At 42.9% G+C, this 19,213-nt stretch overlaps 1 protein-coding gene across 2 annotated transcripts in view; it reads left to right on the top strand.

Annotated features, from left to right (window-relative positions):
- PCDH15 (protocadherin related 15) overlaps positions 1-19,213 on the top strand; it is an 827,781-nt gene that overhangs the window by 525,498 nt on the left and 283,070 nt on the right. The gene's annotated exons all lie outside the window — the stretch shown is intronic.

Genomic DNA, 19,213 nt, shown 5'->3' with positions numbered 1-19,213 from the left:
CAGTTACCGTACGTTTAATTATAACACGCACATAATCCTGGATTAGGCAGCCCACGTGAATTTATTTAAGAAGATGGATACTTGGAGGGTTTAGGGAGGACAGAGGGCTTTTCCTCCTCCGCCTGCCCTGAGGTGCAATTTAAAAAATTTACGGTGGTGCGCAAACCTCCGAGTCACGCTGGCCCACGCAGGATTAAAGTATGCACGTGGGCTGGCAAGCCGTCAGGTTACTTTATTTTAAGAAGTTAGCCCTCCCTGTCTGGTGATTACTGGCCCACAGCTGCCGGGCGGGAACCAGTGCTTTCCAATCCATAAGGTAACGCACCTTGCTTAGGGCAGATATTTTGGTTTTTTAACTGCATTAACTTGATTACTTGTAATCATGTGCGTGGTTTAGCTGCTTTTTTGGCCTCTCCTCGAGGGAGCTTTGTCTTCCTCAGGTGCCATGGGGCGGCTTCTTGCGTGTTAATGACAAATGAACCCCTCTGGTTTGTAAATTTTGTTTGGCGAAGCAATGGGAAACGTTTCCGATTGTTGCAACTTTTTGTTGAAACTTCCTTTTTTTTCTGGAATTATTAAAATAGCTTTTGGGGAGTTTTACACTCCTGTTGCTTCTTTTTAAATAAGTAATGGGCTTTTACAAGGTACTGTGGCTTTTAAGGAGATGTGCCGGTTACTTGTAAAAAGTTTGTCTTTTAGAAAGTTGCATTTATTTGTCATCACAGGGCTCAGATCCCTTCCCAACCGAAGGCACAGATTGCTCCTCTGGTTAATGTGACAACTAACCGCACGCAAACCCACCAATAAAGTGTCTCTTATGTATATTAAATGCCTGGGTTTTGTAAAAGGAACGATTCTGGGAAGTTACCAGACGAGGTAGCCCAGAAATTCTACTCCACTTTAGACGCGGAGGAAAACTTAGGTGAAGAAAAGCAGTAAGAAAACGTGAAAATTTTTGAATAATTGTGAACGATTTGGGAGTGAGTATTGATGCTGTTCACTCCTCTGTTGCCTCTTAATTGACTTGTGTAGAAAGAGCCGCTTGCAGGGGCCTGGTGGCTGAAAAGCGGACTGAAAGCTGCTCCCAGAAATTAGATGCATTCGAGGGGTGGTTTTGCCTCACAAGCTTGTGCGTGAGTAAGTGAAAAAATATGTAAGTAAGTTGAAAAGACTGTCGGAGCTGCTTGAAGGTATTCTTCATTGAAACTTTTAATGGTAGAAATACAGAGCAAAATTAGACAGTTCAAACTTCCGTAGTTTTCTCTGTGTTTTAAACTACTGCAAAGAAGCAGTTAAAATCCCCCTCATCCCGAGCACTTGCTGGCTGTAGTATGCTGTATGTAGGTTAGCATAGAATTACAACAAAAATTATGTCCCTAAAAGTTTTGATGGGAAAAGTCTGAATCATATTGTGCTTATTTGTATTTTAAAAATAAATCAACATTCTGAAAATTCAATTTTTAACTTCCTTCACACTCATTTTAAGCTACCACTGGAACTTGAGTAATGCCGTGGCCTTGAGCAGTTGTTTGTTAAATGGTCCCAGTTAAGTGCTTCAGCCGTCTTGTTAGCTGACTCCATCAGTCATTTTCTGGAATGCCTTGGACATGTATTGTCAAAAAATTTAGGGGGGGGGGGGGCGGAAATTATCAGGCGTGACCCTTTCATAAGGAATTTTTTTTGTGCTGAAAAAGGTACCAGACGTTGCATCAGGAGGCAGCATTTGCACATTTGGTTGCTTGTCATCCGGGTGGAACGTATCGATCTGCTGCGCAGGAGCCAGCAGTCGCATGGCGGACGCCGCCTCGGTGTGGGCCGGCGGTAGCAGCGGGATGAGGTGAATGTTTTGTGGATAGGTTTCACTGGAGCATCCTGGTGGCAGAGAAACGGTGAGATGTGGGAATACTGCCCTTCACCTTCTAGTAGAAGGATTTTGTACGCTAACAGGTTCAGACTTTCCTTCTCACTTTCCTGGGCTATGGAATCGCATCCCAATTCCGTCTGGTTTTCATTCCTAGAGAAGCTCTGTTCTCGTGGTCTTTTTATAATCCTGGAGATTTCCAGCTGCAATCCCGAGCAGGCGATGTGGGGAAATCATAGAATTATAGAATCATTAAGGTTGGAAAAAAACTAGAATCATACAAATCATACAATAGTTTGGGTTGGAAGGGACCTTAAAGATCACCTAGTTCCAACGGCAGGGACACCTTCCACTAGACCAGCTTGCTCAAAGCCCCATCCAACCTGGCCTTGAATGCTTCCAGAGATGGGGCATTCACAGCCTTTCTGGGCAACCTATTCCAGTGCCTCACCATCCTCGTAGGGAAGAATTTCTTCCTGATATCTAATCTAAGTCTACCTTCTTTCAGTTTAAAGCCATTACCCCTTGTCCTATCACTACATGCCCTTGTAAAAAGTCCCTCTCCAGCTTTCTTGGCAGCCCCCTTGAGGTACTGGAAGGCTGCTATAAGATCTTCTAAGATCATCGAGTCCAACCATCAACCCAACACCATCATGCCCACTACACCATGTCCCTAAGCGCCGCATCTACACGTCTTTTAAATACCTCCAGGGATGGTGACTTCACCACTCCCCTGGGCAGCCTGTTCCAAGGCCTGACCGCTCTTTCAGGAAAGGCATTTTTCCTAATGTCCAAATGGGTGATGCGCTGCCGTGTTGGGGGCTGGCACGTGAGCAAGCTGCTGCGGGAGTGGGATGAGGTACCGGTGTTCTCGGAGATGATGGCTAAATTCCCAAGTCCTGTTCTGAACACCTGTGAATTGTGGTTTATTTAGCAGCGTGCACGTGGGCAAATTTTCACAGGGTGACAAAAGGCACATCCCTGATGTGATTCAGCACTTCGCTTCATTTCAAATTCCTGCTCTGAAAAAGGTAGTCTAGAACTATTAAAAGGTGCAAATCTTTAAAAGGAGTAAGAGGTTTATTTTCAGCTGGTTTTGTTGTTAAAAATTACTTGTTTTATTAAGAAGTAATCTCAGATGGTTAAACATTGCGAGGTTCTCAGCAGTATTATAGCAAGAAGCTTGGCTGAGGCTCAAGTCAGGTGGTACCAATTGTGCGTGTACATAATCATTAATATGTTTTATCGTTTCAGTGAATTTTACTTGCCCAGGCTTTTTCTTTTCCTTTTAGGATTTGCTGCAACTGCTTGATAAAGCAAATGCCTAAAGTTTTCATTTCCGTAGGGCATACAATAGAACAGCAAAAACTTAGTTAATCACAAGTCTAATATTTTATTCTAAATCGGCTTTTCTTTTTTTAAGAGGGCTTTCAGTTTACAAGCAAAATCAAATGCCATGGGCTCTCTAGCAGCCTCTTCCAAATGTTGGTGATACTTTCTTTATGCTAAGACCTGCTCAGACAGCCTTCTAGCGAGTGTGATTTCCCTTTAGAAAGAGCCAGTCTATCTGAGGGGGGGGGGGGGAAATCAATCATCATTTGCAAGGTAAGTGACGAAGAGGTTAAAAACCTGATCCTCACGTTACTGCCATAAGCTGGATAGGTCCTCGTTGCTTCCCCGACACCCAAGTCAGGGAGGTCCGAAATAACTGACTGTCTCTATGGTGTGGCTTTAATAGGTTTGGCTTTTTCCCCCAATAAATGTAACATTTTAATGGTATTAAGGACTTTGGCTTCTTCATAACTCAGATCCCGTGCTTGGTTGCAGAGGCAACAAAACGGCTTAGAACTCGCTTTTGAATGTTCTCAAAGAGGAAAAAAAAATTGCTTCTGGGCAGGATGTAGTGCCACGTATTTCTGGTTTTCTTAGTTTTCTATTGATATGTCTCCAAACACAACTGAGTTGGTACCAGTGACGTAAATCAGCTAGATTTTTGTGTCTTTTAGTGCAATGAGAATAAAACAGTATTGGAAGGATGTTAGACTGATATTTTTATCAGTCTGTCCATTGTAATCCATCACTCTTTCTGCTTGCTATCTGAATGGCTTCATTCTGTATTCTACTCCAAAACTGGGGGTGTGACTCCTTTTCTCTTAACCGCTCTCTTGTCAGTTTTTTGCAATTCTGATTCCTTGACATCGACTCGGAAGTTTATGCACAACTGTAGATTACAAATGGTCTTTTAGATTTCGTAGTGAAGTCCTTTTCTTACACTTTTTGTTTCTCTAATAAAGCAATTCACAGGGAACGAAAGAATTTCTCTCTCCCCACAAAGGAGAATGCTTTCCCTGTCCTCACAGAATGCGAGGCAGTAATGCATAGAAAGCTTAGGCTATTTAAAAAAAACAGTGCACACTTCCTCCAAAAACCAGACTACTACAGATCGGCAAAGAATAAATTTCAAAGGCAGAATCTCCTTTTCTTCTGTCCTGCTATTGGGCTCTCCTGGCATTTGTCAGTTGGGGTAGTTTGTCCTCCAGTTGCCGCTGCTGGGGCATCTGTCATTCTCTGAAAAATTACGTTTCCCAGTTTTGTATTTCTAAAGAGAGAAGGAGTTTTCCAAGAAATCATGGATTTTCTTCTGTGTGTTACGAAGTCCAGTATGCACTTGATCTGTAGTGCTCCATTCCATACCTTAAGGGTTCTTTTTGCCTCTGAGAATAGGACGGCTATCGTAGGAATAGAGTACAGTAAGATTGAATTACTGTTTAACAAGACTTGTATCCAAGTCTAGTTAAAGATACAAATTTAGGTCTGCGATATATTTTTCTACCTGGATGATGTTCGATGGTGGCTTTTCCCTGCATTTCCCACTTACTCACCTTTTTATTCCCCTTTCTCGAGGCTCAGGTTGCCACGTCTGTGGCTTTCCAACATCTGCAGCTGGGAGACTAGAGCCAAACTCGGCCTAAGCAGTCATGTTGGTACAGGGTTTTGGAAAACATGGCTTTAATTGCTCTGCCTTTGTCATTGAATGGGGTGCACCAATACAATCCAGGTTTGCTGGCAAAGCTCATTTTTTTTCTCAGGATACTTCCCTGCAGAAAGTAGCACAAGCAGATAGAGAGGAGGTATAAGCATCAGTAAGTTTTTCTTTTTTGCCTTCTTTATAAGCAGAAAACGGATACATGTGGTTATTACAGTGCACAGTAGATGCCTAGGAAATACTAAAAAAAAAAAAAATTATGCAGATAGCCATAAGCAGTGCTTAGATAGGCCTTTTATAATTTTAATAATTCAACTTTAGAGCAGAGTGTTATAGGCCCCTGCTGCTCCTCTCAGAACGGTATGCAAACAGGCCCTAGGATGGCTCCAAATTAAGGTGAAAACATTCAAGTCATTTAATTCGCACCTTCAATGGCCATTGCCTGATAAATGCTTCATCTGTTTCTTATTTATAAGTCCTTGAGTGTTTAAAGTGTAAATTAGACTTTTCTAAACAGAGAACCATTAAACCCTGATGTTGATTTGCTCGAGTAATCGCTAAAGGAATTGGAAAGCAAACAAGATTTACAAAAATAGTTTTTAATATGTATTTGTGATCTGACACGCTTCGAAATGTGACCGAGAACTCTAAAACAGATTACCTGAATATGCGGTTTTCCCAAGGAAATGTGATGAATGGATAGCTGCCCTGCACTCCATTTCTGTGGGTTGTGTGCTGAAACACTCATTTTGATGAAATAGTTTGCATTAAAATTTCACTGGTCAAAGACACCCCCCCACGCACACGCCTGCCTCCTTATTATCAATCTTGCTCGCCCGTATTGAGAGCTCAGTCCCACCCTATTTGCACAATCCCAGAGGTGTATTTTAGGTCAATTGTGAAATACGGGTTTCTATTTTGAGAGGCAAAGGTAGCCAAAGCTTGGCATTTCCTGAATGACAAGTATCTGTAATTCCAAATAAGTAATTTTTCCAGAATCAGAATGAAAAGTCGATATTTTTTTCTATTTTCTGTAGAATGGAAATAGAAATGTGGTATCCTCTCAGAAAAATACAAGTGAAACGGAACAACCAGTCTCTCCAATTCATGGGCATCTTGTGCATCAAGCAGCTGATGCCCAGGTAGCAAGTATTGGTCAAGGAGGAGGAACCGGAGGACCTTTCCTTCGCATGCATCTTCCAAGATCCTGAGGCTTACCTGTCGGAAGAGCGCCAGGAAACTCTAATGCTCCAACTTGGTGTTTCCCCCTACGTTGAGTTTTGGGTTCTCCCGTTTGGCAGGAGGAACCTAAAAGCCGGAGGAGCCCCGGCTGCAGCCCTTCGCGCTGGTCACCCTGCCCCGGAGCTTAGGAGCCGCGGGCTGACCCTGGAGATCCCCATGCGCTGGGGGGGATTTTTAGGTCAAATTTGGCATTGAGCTGGTCCAAGGTGACACCACGGGTGTCAGCTCCGGCTCCTCTGCGTTCCTGGTGGCTGTAGGCACCGAGACCTGGTCTTGTGTTCCCAGCAACCAAGAAAGTAAAAGATGAGGTAGATCTCTGATGAAAACCTGTTTGTATTGCAGCAGCATTTGTCAAACCTGACAGAGAATATTTCCAGGAACTGAAAAATACTGTTATGTGAAAATTATCCATCAGGGATCTTGAGAGGAAACTGAAGGACTGCAAATACAAACTTTATCACACATGGTCTGTAGCTGCCTCAAAAAAAAGTCATTGCAGTTGGCACTAAGTTAATTCAGGAGCACTTCCAGTTTTCAGGAGGAATATTTTTTTGAAGTTGCATTTTTTTCAACCTATTTCTGTCTCATTTAAGGACCGGAGATGTGTACACTGTAAGTGCTGCTGGTTTTAGTTTCTGATTTTAAAATCCGGCACCTTTGCACTCGGTATGACAGGTTGCAGATGTAGTTTGAGTGCATTCAAGAAAAGAGACAGAACCTGTTAACTTGAGGAAGGGAAAGCCCGAAGTTAAAGAAGGTGAACATAACTTTCAAGGAAAGTGCTTGGACTTTCCAAGCGATGTTTGAATGCAAGGTCACAGTTTTGGGTTAGATGAACAAAAAACCGAGTGATGGAAACTGTGGTGTGCTTGCGGGTGAGGATGTCTGTTCATAGGTTTGGAGAAGGAAGGTACCAGAGAGGAGTGTTTTGCAGGTGATCTTTGCAAGTCCTGTGCTAAGGTCATGAGAACATACTGGTGCCGTTCTGCTGACGGCTGTTGGCGGTACGAAACGCGTTTCCTCCCAGAAATGTTGTGCAGGTAGACGCCGTGACTGGGCTCCTGGATGCCGGGACTTCCCAGGCACATGGCATAAAACTGGGACTCAGTTGTGTGCGCGTGGCGACGTTGCTGTGTCTGGGATGTGTGGGTCTGTCTTAATTATGAGGAGCTCGACCTTACCGCACAGACGTAGTAAATTAAATCTGAAATGTGTTGTGCTAGAAAATAGCTGGTATGTGCGTCCTGGGCTTCCAGTAACGTCTCTGTAGTCACACAGCTAAAACTGTTTTTCCTTTGTCCTGGCTTGGTACCTATTCGGCAGATGAATACAACAATTATTAATGTTTATTAATGTGGTCCCAATAAAACAAACCAGGTCTGAAATAGAAATGAGATTGGTTTTGTGATAATATATTTAAGTGGGAAGGCCTGGATATCCCTGGGAACATGACGCCTTTTAAATGCAAATCATTTTGTTTGTAGGTACCTAACTTAATAATCTATGCACATAATCAGAGAATTTGTGTTCCCAGGAGCTCGGTTCTGGCTGGGAATATACACGAACTTTGTTAATATACATATTTTTTCCCCAAAGTACCAAAATAAAACCAGGAGTTTTCAACATGGCAAGGCGTAATAGGTTTACTCTCGGAAGCGATAACTTTCAGTGCCAAAGCTAGTTTGTAGAATTAGGTACTGTGGCAAGCAAAGTCCGTTACTTTGGGTAATTTCTACCTTGCGAATCGTGGCAGAACATCGCCGTTCCAGAACCGGGAATTATGTAAAGTTTCACATTCCCGTGCCCCCTTGTGCTCTGGTTCCCTGTGCTGGTTCTCCCTCATCTCCGAGTGTTCAGCAAGGCAAGGAGTAAGTTTCCAATTGTGACTTTCATAAACTGGGCCAAATTCAGGGAGAGGTCCAGTATGTCAATGGAAGTAAAACTTGCTGATGTTTCTGCTCTCTCTCTCTCAAAATAACAGGATCGTAGAATAAAGAACTGTCAGTCCATTCCTCTGGCTCCAAGTGTAGGGTTTTCTTTTTCCTGATGAAAGTTTGTCTGATATCTTCCTAAGACACCAGTGCTGAAGGTCTCCTCTTCTTAGAAGCCTCCTGATCTCTCCTGGTTTATATGTCTGGCTCTTATTCCAGTCCCTGAATCCAGGGCTACCAACTATCAGCCCTCCGTTTCCACTGTCTGACTTGTCTTTCTAATCTCCGACTGGTTCTTCGGTTCATTTGCTTTGCTTTTAGACGAGGACACTGTGTTTGCCCTTGTTTCTGCTGTACAGCGTTGCTGTCCCTCTTTACATCACCTTCAGTCATTTCAAAAGCGTTTTCCCTCATCATCTGACGCTGACGAAATGCAGGGATAATTCCTGTGCTGTTTTTTATTTCTCACGGAAGAGTTTGTCTAAGTACAGTAGAACTTCTGGGAGACTTCATGGTGCTAATGCGTTTCCTTTATCAAAGGAGGTGTAACTGGAGTAAGTTTCTCTAATTCCGGATGGCTTCATCCCTGAAAAGTCTGACTCGAAGTTGTTGCGTTCTGCCTATTTATGCATATCCTTCTTGTTGTTGTTGTATGCTGTATTTTAAAATCTAAATCACCTTCAAGAATTGCGGTTGCCAAGGTCTTCTGGGAAATGAGACAAGAAACAAAGTGTTTGCTGGAATAGCCCGAAGACTTTTTATCTCACTGCTGACTGTAGTATGGGTGTATTTATTATTTCTGCACTGTCTGGTGAGAAGAGGAATGTTTTCTTTTTTAGATGTTCCCAGAAATTTTAGCCTCTGTATTTTTTTGTCTTGATAGCCTTTCCATTGTATGTGTGGGTACTTTATAAGGGAACATTTTTGTTAATGGACATTTTCTTTGTGTCTGTACATGTTGTCTGGTATGAGAGCACCGATCTGGGAATATTTTTTTCAAGAATTGGCAGCTTTTTGTATAGATACTGGAGAATCGTATGCCTTAGCAATCCTTTTCTGGTCCCATTTGCTAAAATAAAAAATAGGAATCCCACAATCCAAGGTCTTTCAAAATTTTATTTCAGTAGACATTTTACCCTTGGGGGGTTGCCAGAGACCCTGCTTGGGAGATGAGCAGGCGGTCTGGGGGCCGGGGAGGCTGCTAAAAGCCCCAGGGCTGGGGGGGTCCTCCTGGCTGCCCCACAGCCAGCAGCCCTGACCTCCCCTCCGGTTGTTGGGAGGACTTTTGCTGCTCTGCTTATCCATGTCTGCTGACCTGGAGAGAGGTCAGATTATTTGGTTTTTTTTCAGTTAGCAGGTCGATATGTTTTGAATGTATGCATAGTTAGCTATTTAGAAAATAGTCCCTTAAGCAAAATAGGATTGATGCCTTCTCAATGCATGCGGTTGTATGCTTTTAAAAGCTTTTGAAGAAGAGCCTGTGTGGTTTGTAAATGCCTCAAATGTCTTTTTTACCTGTAGAGCCAGTAAACTCATAGACAAGGGCGATCTGGAGCCAAGGAGCATGTGGAACACAGAATCATAGTGGAGGAGGAAGATATAAGTAAACTTTATTTCTAGAAGTAGTTTGGTGAATTCCTTTACCGAAGCCTCTTTAAAGAAGGAAGGTGTCTTGTGATGAGAGGCAGGATTCTTGTACTGATAAGAAAGCAACCAAAAAAACCCCAAACCCCAAATTACAGTAGAAGAAAGTCACTAGTGGATTCTTGCAAGAATATGTGCTAAGACCTGTTTCATTCAGCGTGTTTATAAGTTTTCCAGAAGCAGAGTGATTGGTTTGGACAGCTAGGCTGTCCAGAGTAATTAAAAAAAAAACAAAGGTGGGGTGGGGGGGAGACGTATGCAGAAAACATGAATATTGAGTGAGTAGGAGAGAGAACGGCAGATGAGAAACGTAACGTAGATAAATGAAGAGTGATCCTCCTGGGGAGAGCAGTTGGTCCTAGCTTCATGTGTGAAATAACGGGCTTTGAAGTGGCTGTTATCACTGCAGTGAGTGCTTAGGTTTATTAAGGATTTGTATTAAAAAAAAAAACCAAACCAAAAAACCAACGACCAAAAACTAAGTGCTTTTAGCAGAATACCTAAAAGCAAAATACAGTTCCAAATAAAATGTTACAAATTATTAGGAAGAGATCATTTTGCATTTCAGAGCATCATTTTGCCACTAGATAAATTTATTCCTTGAACACCGTGCATAGTTATAGTCAAATAATGTCAAAGAGAATAGAATAAAGCTAGAGAAGGGCAACCAAGATGATCAAAGGTAAAGGACAACTGGCCTTAAGGAACAGCTGGATTCTTGAGGATCCCAGGATCCTTCAGCCGGACTGAAAGAAGTCAGGGAGATGTGTAAAATTATGACTAGCAGTCAGTGAAGGTATTGGAGGACGTCAAAGAATTTAGCAGGTTGCAAGTTCAAAACAAAAGAGACAGACCGCAGGCTTTATCTGTGGAACGCCTTGCGAAAGTGGGTGTTTGATGGATTTTTTGGAAGAAAAGTCCATCCAAGGCTGTGGTAGACATCAGGACAGTCTCTTGCGTGGAAAATGCCAGCACTGTGATTTGCTGGAGTCTGGGAAGGTGTTTTTGGGAAACATCATCGCTTTCTTGCTCTGCTCTGTCCTGAGCATTGCCTGTTGGCTTCTGCTGGAACGAGGACGCTGGGCTAGATGGGTCTGTGGTCTGATCTTGTGCAGGTTTTTGCAAATGCAATTATATATGTTTAAAAAAAAAAAATCTGACAAAGTATGACTGAAATTTTTCCATCTTAAAAGCAGTCCTTTGTAAATGATGATTTATAAGGGTTGGATTTCTAAAGCAATTCAGTGTAAACTTTTAGATGCATTTTGATGAGAGTGATTGCATTTGCCTTCTGTACCATTCAGAGTTACAATGGTTTCAGAAGAGATCACAAATGTTAAGTAAAGTACAAAATTTTTTGGTTTGCTTTGCCGCTTGCAGTGCAGAGTATTGTCGGACATCTAGTAAAGGACTTTGCAGGCCGTAGTCTGATCCAATAAAGACATTCCTGTGGTCCCATATTGCAAAAATACTGCTCAATGTAGTGACGTTTAGAGGCTCTGTTCAATGACGTCGGCTCCTGACCCCAGTGCTGAGTGAAAGGGAGGGCAAAATGTGAGAAGCAGAAAGCTTTGGAGGGAAGGGGGTGATGGAGGTGTGCCGCTGTCGGTGGCGTGGGTGGGCAGGCGCAGCAAAGCCTCGTGCTGGGCACGGAAATAGAAATGAAATGTTGGAAGGGCCTCACGTAAAGGGTCCTTCTGCTACCGTTTTGGTTTCAGGTCTCATAAATGTGGCTGCTGGAGGAGGGGGTAGGAAGCAGCCAGTATAGCCATGGCTCCAGTGCTCTCGGGAGGGAGCTACGTCTCCTTCCAGTTTACTTAGATTGTTGCTGTAATAATTGGGAGTAGGACTCGGGATTTTGCTCAATGTAGTCTGTCGCAGAACAGTGGAAAAATGTAGTCTGTTGAGCTCCAACAAGTATAGTTAATCTTTCTGTAGAAGTACTGGGTTCTGTTGAAGCACGGAGAAATAACATAATGGTATGTTAAAAATCAACAAGCGTGAGTCAGTCCTTGGACACTGGTATGCTTTACCTACTTAATTTAGGTTTCTCAGCACCAGGAGGCTTTCTGTCAGAAACACTTGCAGAAAGAGAATGCAAGAGCAACGTCAGTGGCCTCAGCGTGGGGCCTGGTGGTGACCTTCCCCCAGTGAAACATTAAAGGAGGAACAAGAGGACCCTTCGCTGAACCAAGGAAATATCCTGCTGCTGCAACCCCCAGCGTTAAGAAAAAAAGTTGTTTTTGAAAAAGCATTTCTGAAAAACTGTTTTCATGCCTTTCTGTTTTAAGCCTTTAGTATTCATGGTTTTCAGTTTTTTCTCGTAACTGTGCGAGCAAGGATGGGGTGCTTGTTTTTGTCTGAGATGCTCCTTTGCTGTCATAATTTTACAGGATGGGGCTTTGCAGAATAACGTATGACCCGGGACTTAGAGTAAACTTGCAACTTGGAAACTTGGTCCCCACCAGACCCCTGGCCTCCCCAGTCCTTAGCGGTATTTGCATTAGGACAGTACAGTCTCCACAGCCTGAATTCTTTTTTCCTGTGTCCCTGCTCTGTCCTCTGGCTTTTTTAAATCTCAGTTCCTCGCAGTGCTGCTCTGTGACCCAAACTGGCTGCTTCGCTGCTTCCTCTTTGCCCTGTGCTTTCTCCTGGGCATCCATCTCTGTCTTTCCACAGTCACGTTTTATCTGCTCACCTCTTGCTCATCCTCTTAAAAGGAAGAAATTAGCAAAAACATTAATCTAGGTTTATACACCCAGGAAGGCAAGTACTGAGTATTTAGTGAATTTAGTAGTTAGCATTTGACCATCATGCTTTCTTCTTCTTCTTCCACCCCATTTGATGTAGGGTGTAAATGCTGTGGGTCGGATTTTTCAGTGTCACCTATGAGTCGTGCGTGTGAAGTGCTGAGGTGCTGCTTCCACGGCTTTATGGGACTCTGCTCCCATTGTTTGTGAACGTGGAGGGAAGGCGGAGGGGAAGGACCGTCCTGCAGGACATACGGATGCTCTGAACTGACGGTGATCCCAGCGCTTCTGCCTTTCCCCAGTCGGGAGCTGCCTCTAAAATGTCTTCCATCATCTTGCTGCGTCGTGTCAGCCTGGAGCAGGAGTCGTTAGTGCTAGGTCTCTGTCTTCATGCTGGCTGGGAAGCGCTAAAGCAAGAAAATGGGTGACCTTCACTCACAATGGACCCAGACTGGTACCGTGCAGTGTCTTAAGGACAGACCTTTTCCCCATGGTACACAACTTCTTACGGTGGCTCAAGGTGGGAAGATGTAAGGTCCATGTGGGAGGATTAGGAATAAAAGCCTTAAACGTGACCTTGTCAAACTCCTAGTTTGGCCGAAATAACAGGCTGGTTTTAGCTATGCTCTGTAATTGCTTGGAGGCTGTGGCTGCACGTGGAGCACGACGGGAGAATATGGGCCAGGACGGCAGGAAAACAATCTTGAAACAACCTTGGAAACTTCTCAGAGATCCCTTTAGATGATGTGAGGATGGAGAATAGGAAATATGTAATCCAGGAGGTGGCTTTGTAGAATGATCCTATTTTTGTGTCTGAACCTGCAGCAGGGGTCTAAGTAAGTTCATGATAATTTTCAGAATTTACTTCTGCAGTAAGATTTTCATTTTCTATTGACTTCTAATTTACTGCTATGTAATCCATCCTATGCTACAGACATACACCTTCAAATGTAGAAAAATAAGTTTATGATCCAGGTTTAACTATGAAAACTCTGTAGAATATATAAAAAAAAAAAGCAACTTCCATTTCAACTGATCCATCCAATGCCTTTCTGTAAGAAAATAATCCCCATTTTTAAATTGCTTTGCAATCAGTGGCAGCGGAGGAGAGCAGTACAGAGAATACAGGTGGTTTTTTTAATGCACATTTGGTTTGTCTGAAGGAAACCTGGCGCATTGCACGCTTGTGAATGTTGCTCGGGAGTCACGGAGTGGAGGAGAACCTGTCGGGTGTGTGGAGGTGGAACTCGGGTTCTGCAGCACGTTCTTAATGGTCCTGAGCAGACAGAGGTGGGACTGGCACATGGAGACCTTCCTGAATCTCTGACCTCCCTCTGCCTGCTTTGGTTTCTTCAACTTGACCAACAGAAGACGCAAGTGCAGAGGCACCGATGGGATCGTTGTTCGCCCTTCGGCAGAAGGTTTACAACCGCTTGGTCTGACATTGGGTTTCCCAGCTCCAGTGCCTGTCCCCACCTGGACGTCAGCCCAGCTGGCGCTAACTTCAGTGGCTCTTTACAAAGCAGGAGTTCCTCATTTCTTTAGGCTCCTTGTTCTTACTATCCTTGCTTGCTTGGTTTTCATTTTTTAACAGACTAGGCGTGAAAAACCCCCACTGCTTTAGAGTGCAGAAGTGATGAGTTTCCTTCCATCTATCGACAGCTATTGGGACTTGCCCTTACTGCAGCTCAGTGTATGGATATATATGCCTTTTAAGTACCAATTTTTCTTTTCACTTGTCTTTTGGAAATTTACCTTCTTTCCCATAAGTGAATAAGTAATATGTCATGTTGCTCATGTAACGTACCGTGCCTCTGTGGGTACAGTGCGTCAGATACCTCATTCTTTCCTAAAGTCACTTCTTCCAGATGGCTGCCGTGAAAAATTCATAGTTGGTGTTCCAGGGTAGCAAACACCATGTATGTTTAATATAAGTTCCCTTGACATGTTATTTGGACTTGTTGCACAGACCTGATTAATATGCTGAAATGAAAAATACGTTCTGTGTGAACAACAGAATGTGATTTTTTTATTATCTTAGCCTTTTTGTGCATCACAGCTGAAGTAGCTGCTAAAGTAATTTGGCAGTATTGGAAGTTAATCATGCTGTTGCAGGTGGTTTTATCTTTTCATCAACTTGGAAAATAAGAATAACAAGTTTTAGACTGTTTTCAAAGGCAGGATAAGTAGATTTTGATGATGAGAACTTTGGGGGGGCTATTATACTTCTGCCTTGGCTTCAGACACACTTCCCTTCGGGCTTGGGCTTCAGCCCTGTAGCTGGTGAGCGCTCAGGTGCTTCTGGGATCTCTCACAATTTTCTGCACTGAACACAGCTGAAGCTGAACACAGCCCATCTAGAACCGAGCGGGTGGAAGGCTACACGCCGTTGATGTTGTTTACAAGAGCCTTGCTGAGGGTAAGGTCTATCCAATTTGGATTTTGTATTTCTGCAGAAATAGAGCTTAATTGCTCGCAGTTAGGTATATCTCTTCAACGTCACTGGGACTGACCATCCCTGATGTGTGAAGTCCTTGGTCCCACTATCGGGCACGACGTCGAGCCTTTTCCTGGTGCAACCCTTTGGTAGTGTCACTGGGGAGGTGGGACGTGCTCCCCATGCCTTGAGCTCAGCCACTGCAGAAAGAGAAACTCCGCTCCTGGCCCTCTTTTGTCTTTTTAGTTATTGCCTCAGGTAGGAAGAATATGATGCTTTCCTCCAGCTGCGAGTTTAATTTTTAAATTTGAAATATTACTGGTGGAAGTAAACAACCCCCTTGTTTTGTAATCCTTGCATTTAGGCAACTGATGCGAACGCCTTTTAACTCCTAAAAGTAAAGCGCTGCGGGTTTCATTCTACTAGATCCCGTTTTCTGATTCATGTGCCGGCGTAAGGGTTATTCCCAGACCAGTCGTAATTCACTGACTCCTGAAAAAAGGGCTCTCCTGAAACATTCAACTAAAATAATCCCAAGATGTGTTAAATCATTTAATAAGCGAGTCCTCACTGAGCACTGCAGGTCTGCTGTCTTTAGTAGAGCATAAACTGCAAATTCCGTATTTCGTGGCTTTTGCACCTGAGTCCCTCGTAATGCCCTTCCCATGGAAAGATTACCTTCTGCGGAGACCGATCTGCAAAAACAAACTCCTTCCCTATTATTTCAGTCTAACGAAGATTTTCAGCTTCTGGATTTCTCACAAAGGAATAGTCTAGTGTAGAACTATTGCTATAATGTTTACGGCGCTTTATAATTTTTATTGTTGTTGTCTCGTTTTGTAGCTGCTGGTTGAATAATTCCCAACAAGCTCAGATAACATTTCTGAGTAAATGTCATTACTCTCAGAAAAATAATATTACACCTGAAAATAATAGATCTTTCCTCTCTTGTACAGTCTGTTGGTTTCTGGCTTTTTTGTTGTTTTTTTAGCCAACAACTTGCTTGACTTTGATTCCTTGAGGCTTTTTCTGTACTAATCCCTTGAAAATCTTGTAAGGTCTTTCCGCGAGACATCTCAGTCATCATCAGGCTTCAGTGAAGGTGGAAAAGCAGCCAAATCATGTTCTCCACACAAGATGAAAAGCTGTTCTTAAAATCTGCTCGTGTTGATGTGCAATCTAACTTTCACATCAAACTTTTTTTTAATTAGCCAGGAAAAATATCACTAATTCTAGTCCCAGGTGTCCTTTCCAATGACGTGCACGCGGGACAGAAGTGCAAGGAATAGTGCTGAAATGCTGTTGAACATTTGAGCGTCTGAGTGTAACTTCCCAGAAGTTGGCTGCATGAAACATGCATCTACATGGACCACCTCTCTCCTCAGCATCCTCTTCAGGTGCCCTCAGCAGACTTTGACCAACGCCTCATCCCCCCCCAATACTGTAAAATTGAACTTGCAATATAATTGCAGGAGAAGGTGTCTAACTTTTAGAACAAGGTAAAAGATTTCACTTCAGCTAGAGTATTATTGGAGCTTCTGTTTGTGCAAAAAATTACGAAAGCAAATTGTCTAAACTTATTGTGTTAGTGCGTTGCAAATGTCGAGGGATGTGTTTGCTTTTGTGCTCGCGTGTATGGAGAGTTAATGGACAAACTGTTGACGCAGTCGCATCGAACTGTGTGTATTCAGATTTATTGTTCGTAGGTTACCTCCCTGGCATTTCAGGCCAAGGACAGAGGCAGAATGTAAGGAACAAAATGATAGATATCTAAAGGGGAAAAAAAAAAGACCCACTATGTCAGATTCTTGGTAAATTAGAACAATACTTTAAGGGTGGCTATTAAAAGGCTTATTTGCAAAGAGAGAGTACAAGTGCCTCATGAATATCTGAAGAAAAACCAGTTTATTTTTAAGAACAAAAGAGTCAAAACAAACCAAATAGAAGTGCTTTGTTAAATCAAGCAGATAGCTATTATAGAGTGCAACAGAGGAAAGTCGAATCAGATGCAGAATTCAAAGCAGCGAGGTCAGTTAAGTAGCGGTGGTTTACTAGAGACTGTACAAAACTCGTCATCACATCAAGATTTTAAGTTGATTAAATATTTCTTTAAAGAATGTAATTACAATCATTTATTCTCAGGTTCATTAAAACGTAAAGTTGTTTGAGCTCTTTAGCCCTTGCAGAAGGCTGTTTGGCAGAAGTTGAGCTTCTAGAAACCAGGCAAGGGAGGACGAAGCCTCCTTGGACAAAGAGCAGCAAACCGTGGTGTACGTAGCCTGTACTGAACCAAAGCTGCCTGCAAATGCCAGGTAGTAAAATATTTGGTGTATGCCAGCGTAAGGACACTGTTACAACCACTGTTGACTTGTTTTGCAGCACTTTCCTCTTTATGTAGATGCTGCAGTGTAAAATTACACTTCTTTTTTTGCCCGTAACTAAACCGGAGCACGATCCTTAACGTGTGGAAAGTGCTTCTGGTATTAAGGCCCTTGTGTCTTGCCACTTCCAAATGCACGCTGTCCCGTGAGGAATTGGTACGTGCCTTTGAGATACGTATTTTTTCCTCTCATGACTTGTATGCAGTTCATGGAAGGGTAATCGCTACCTCCACAAGGGCACGGCCCTGCAGACTGTTTCATTAGCAGTCAGAGCTCTGCCACGATTGTCTGTCTCATTCCTTTAGCGTTGCATACGCCGGGTTTCTCTACAGGCAGTGCGACTGCCAAGTCTGAAAGTAATTTCTCTTTGCTGCTGTCACTTCAATCAGGACCTACTGGTGTTGGATTATATTCATAATCTTGAGTTTTGTAGAAACCAGGGACTAGTTTTCATTATAGGAAAATCTTTATTTTTTTAAACACTTAATTTTCTGAGGAGGGAAATAAAGCCTCTTAATATGTCACGACTGCTTAAGCATTTGCAAGTGTTGTGTTGGTGGGCAGATGTGGTAGCTCTGTGTCCTGGTGAGTTGTGCTGTGATGCCCCTTTGCTCCTCATGGAATCATTAGACTTCAACATGGGAGGGAAGGCAGAAGCTGTGGCTGCCGCTGCTTTCCCTTATTTCCTAATCGTCTGTTGCAGTATATTTTTCCACTGCTTTCACAACCCTCTCCTATTCCTTTTTCCGTGTCATCTGGTTACATCAGTTGCCCCAATTCTTCCATCCCTTAAGCTCCACCTTTTCCTGGCAAGAATTTGTACATGTAATATTTTCTGTAAGCACCACCTTACAGATTTGCTATGTGCAGGTGCCCTTGCTGAAATGCCTACTGCTGTGCCATTTACAGGTGGAAACTGCAGATTTTTATTTCCCCTGAGAGTCATTGAAATGGAGGTGTAGAGCCTTCTATTGGGATTAGTGCTGGTGAGTGAAGGTGGAGCCAGAACTTAGACTTCGCCTTCAGGTCTGAACAGGAAGACTGGAAGAAATTAAAACGACTGAAGCCCTTAGGGTGATTGTGGTGTTTGTTATCTTGGGGTTTTTTTTTTTCAGGGAGGCTTTTCTTTGGGCATCTTTTGTTCAGATGACCTCACATTTGGATTGCTGACCTTTCTTTGCATCATCGTTGAGGCCTAATAATGAGGGCAATACACAGAAGCTGGTGGATTTTATGGATTTTAGAGAAGTTGGTGACTAGACATAAACGCTTTGAACTGTCACAGGGTTGGTAATCAGCTTGTTTTTCCTGGTGAAATCCTCTTAACATTAAAACTAGTGGTGGTCTCCCAAAAGTTTGTATGCCAGTTCAAGCTGCTGGGTCAGAGTATAATTGTACAGACAGTATTGCGCAAGAAATCGCGCTGATAGCTGTAAAACACGTGGGTAGCAACCGTGTTTCACGTGTGGCTAAAAGGGTATTGCTTTTCTAACTTGAAACCGGTCTTTGGTGCAAAGTTACGGATGTTTGGCAGTATTTCTTCCCGTCATCTCTATTGTGTTATAAAAAGTAGTTTCGAAATAAATGATTGAAAAACCTTACTGTGGTGTTTTCCTCAACAGGACTGTAAACCAGTTTGCTATGGCTAAGACCGGTAATTAGTTTTACTCTTTTATCCAGAAGAAGCATCGGCCCAACTCAGAACCACTCCCCCCAGACAAATATATTTATACAGAGTCGCTGTTGCTGTAAAGTGAAGGTGTAAAGAAACTTTACTGTCCACTTTGGAATAAATTATTTGGGCCTTTAATACAGGAGGTTAGGTGATAAATATTTTTAACTAATTTAAATACTCTGCAGCTAGTGACGTTCACAGATTTTCTTCATAACTGTCGGTGAACTTAAACAAAGATTATTTCTTTTAATATTTCAGTGTGAAGAAAACGGGGTAGTGTTAATTTTTCAGAAAAATGAAATCTTA

The sequence above is a fragment of the Calonectris borealis genome, chromosome 7 (assembly GCF_964195595.1).
Source record: "Calonectris borealis chromosome 7, bCalBor7.hap1.2, whole genome shotgun sequence".
Classification (NCBI taxonomy): Eukaryota; Metazoa; Chordata; class Aves; order Procellariiformes; family Procellariidae; genus Calonectris; species Calonectris borealis.
Note: the sequence above shows the minus strand (reverse complement) of the source record. Positions and strands in the feature narration are given on the sequence as shown.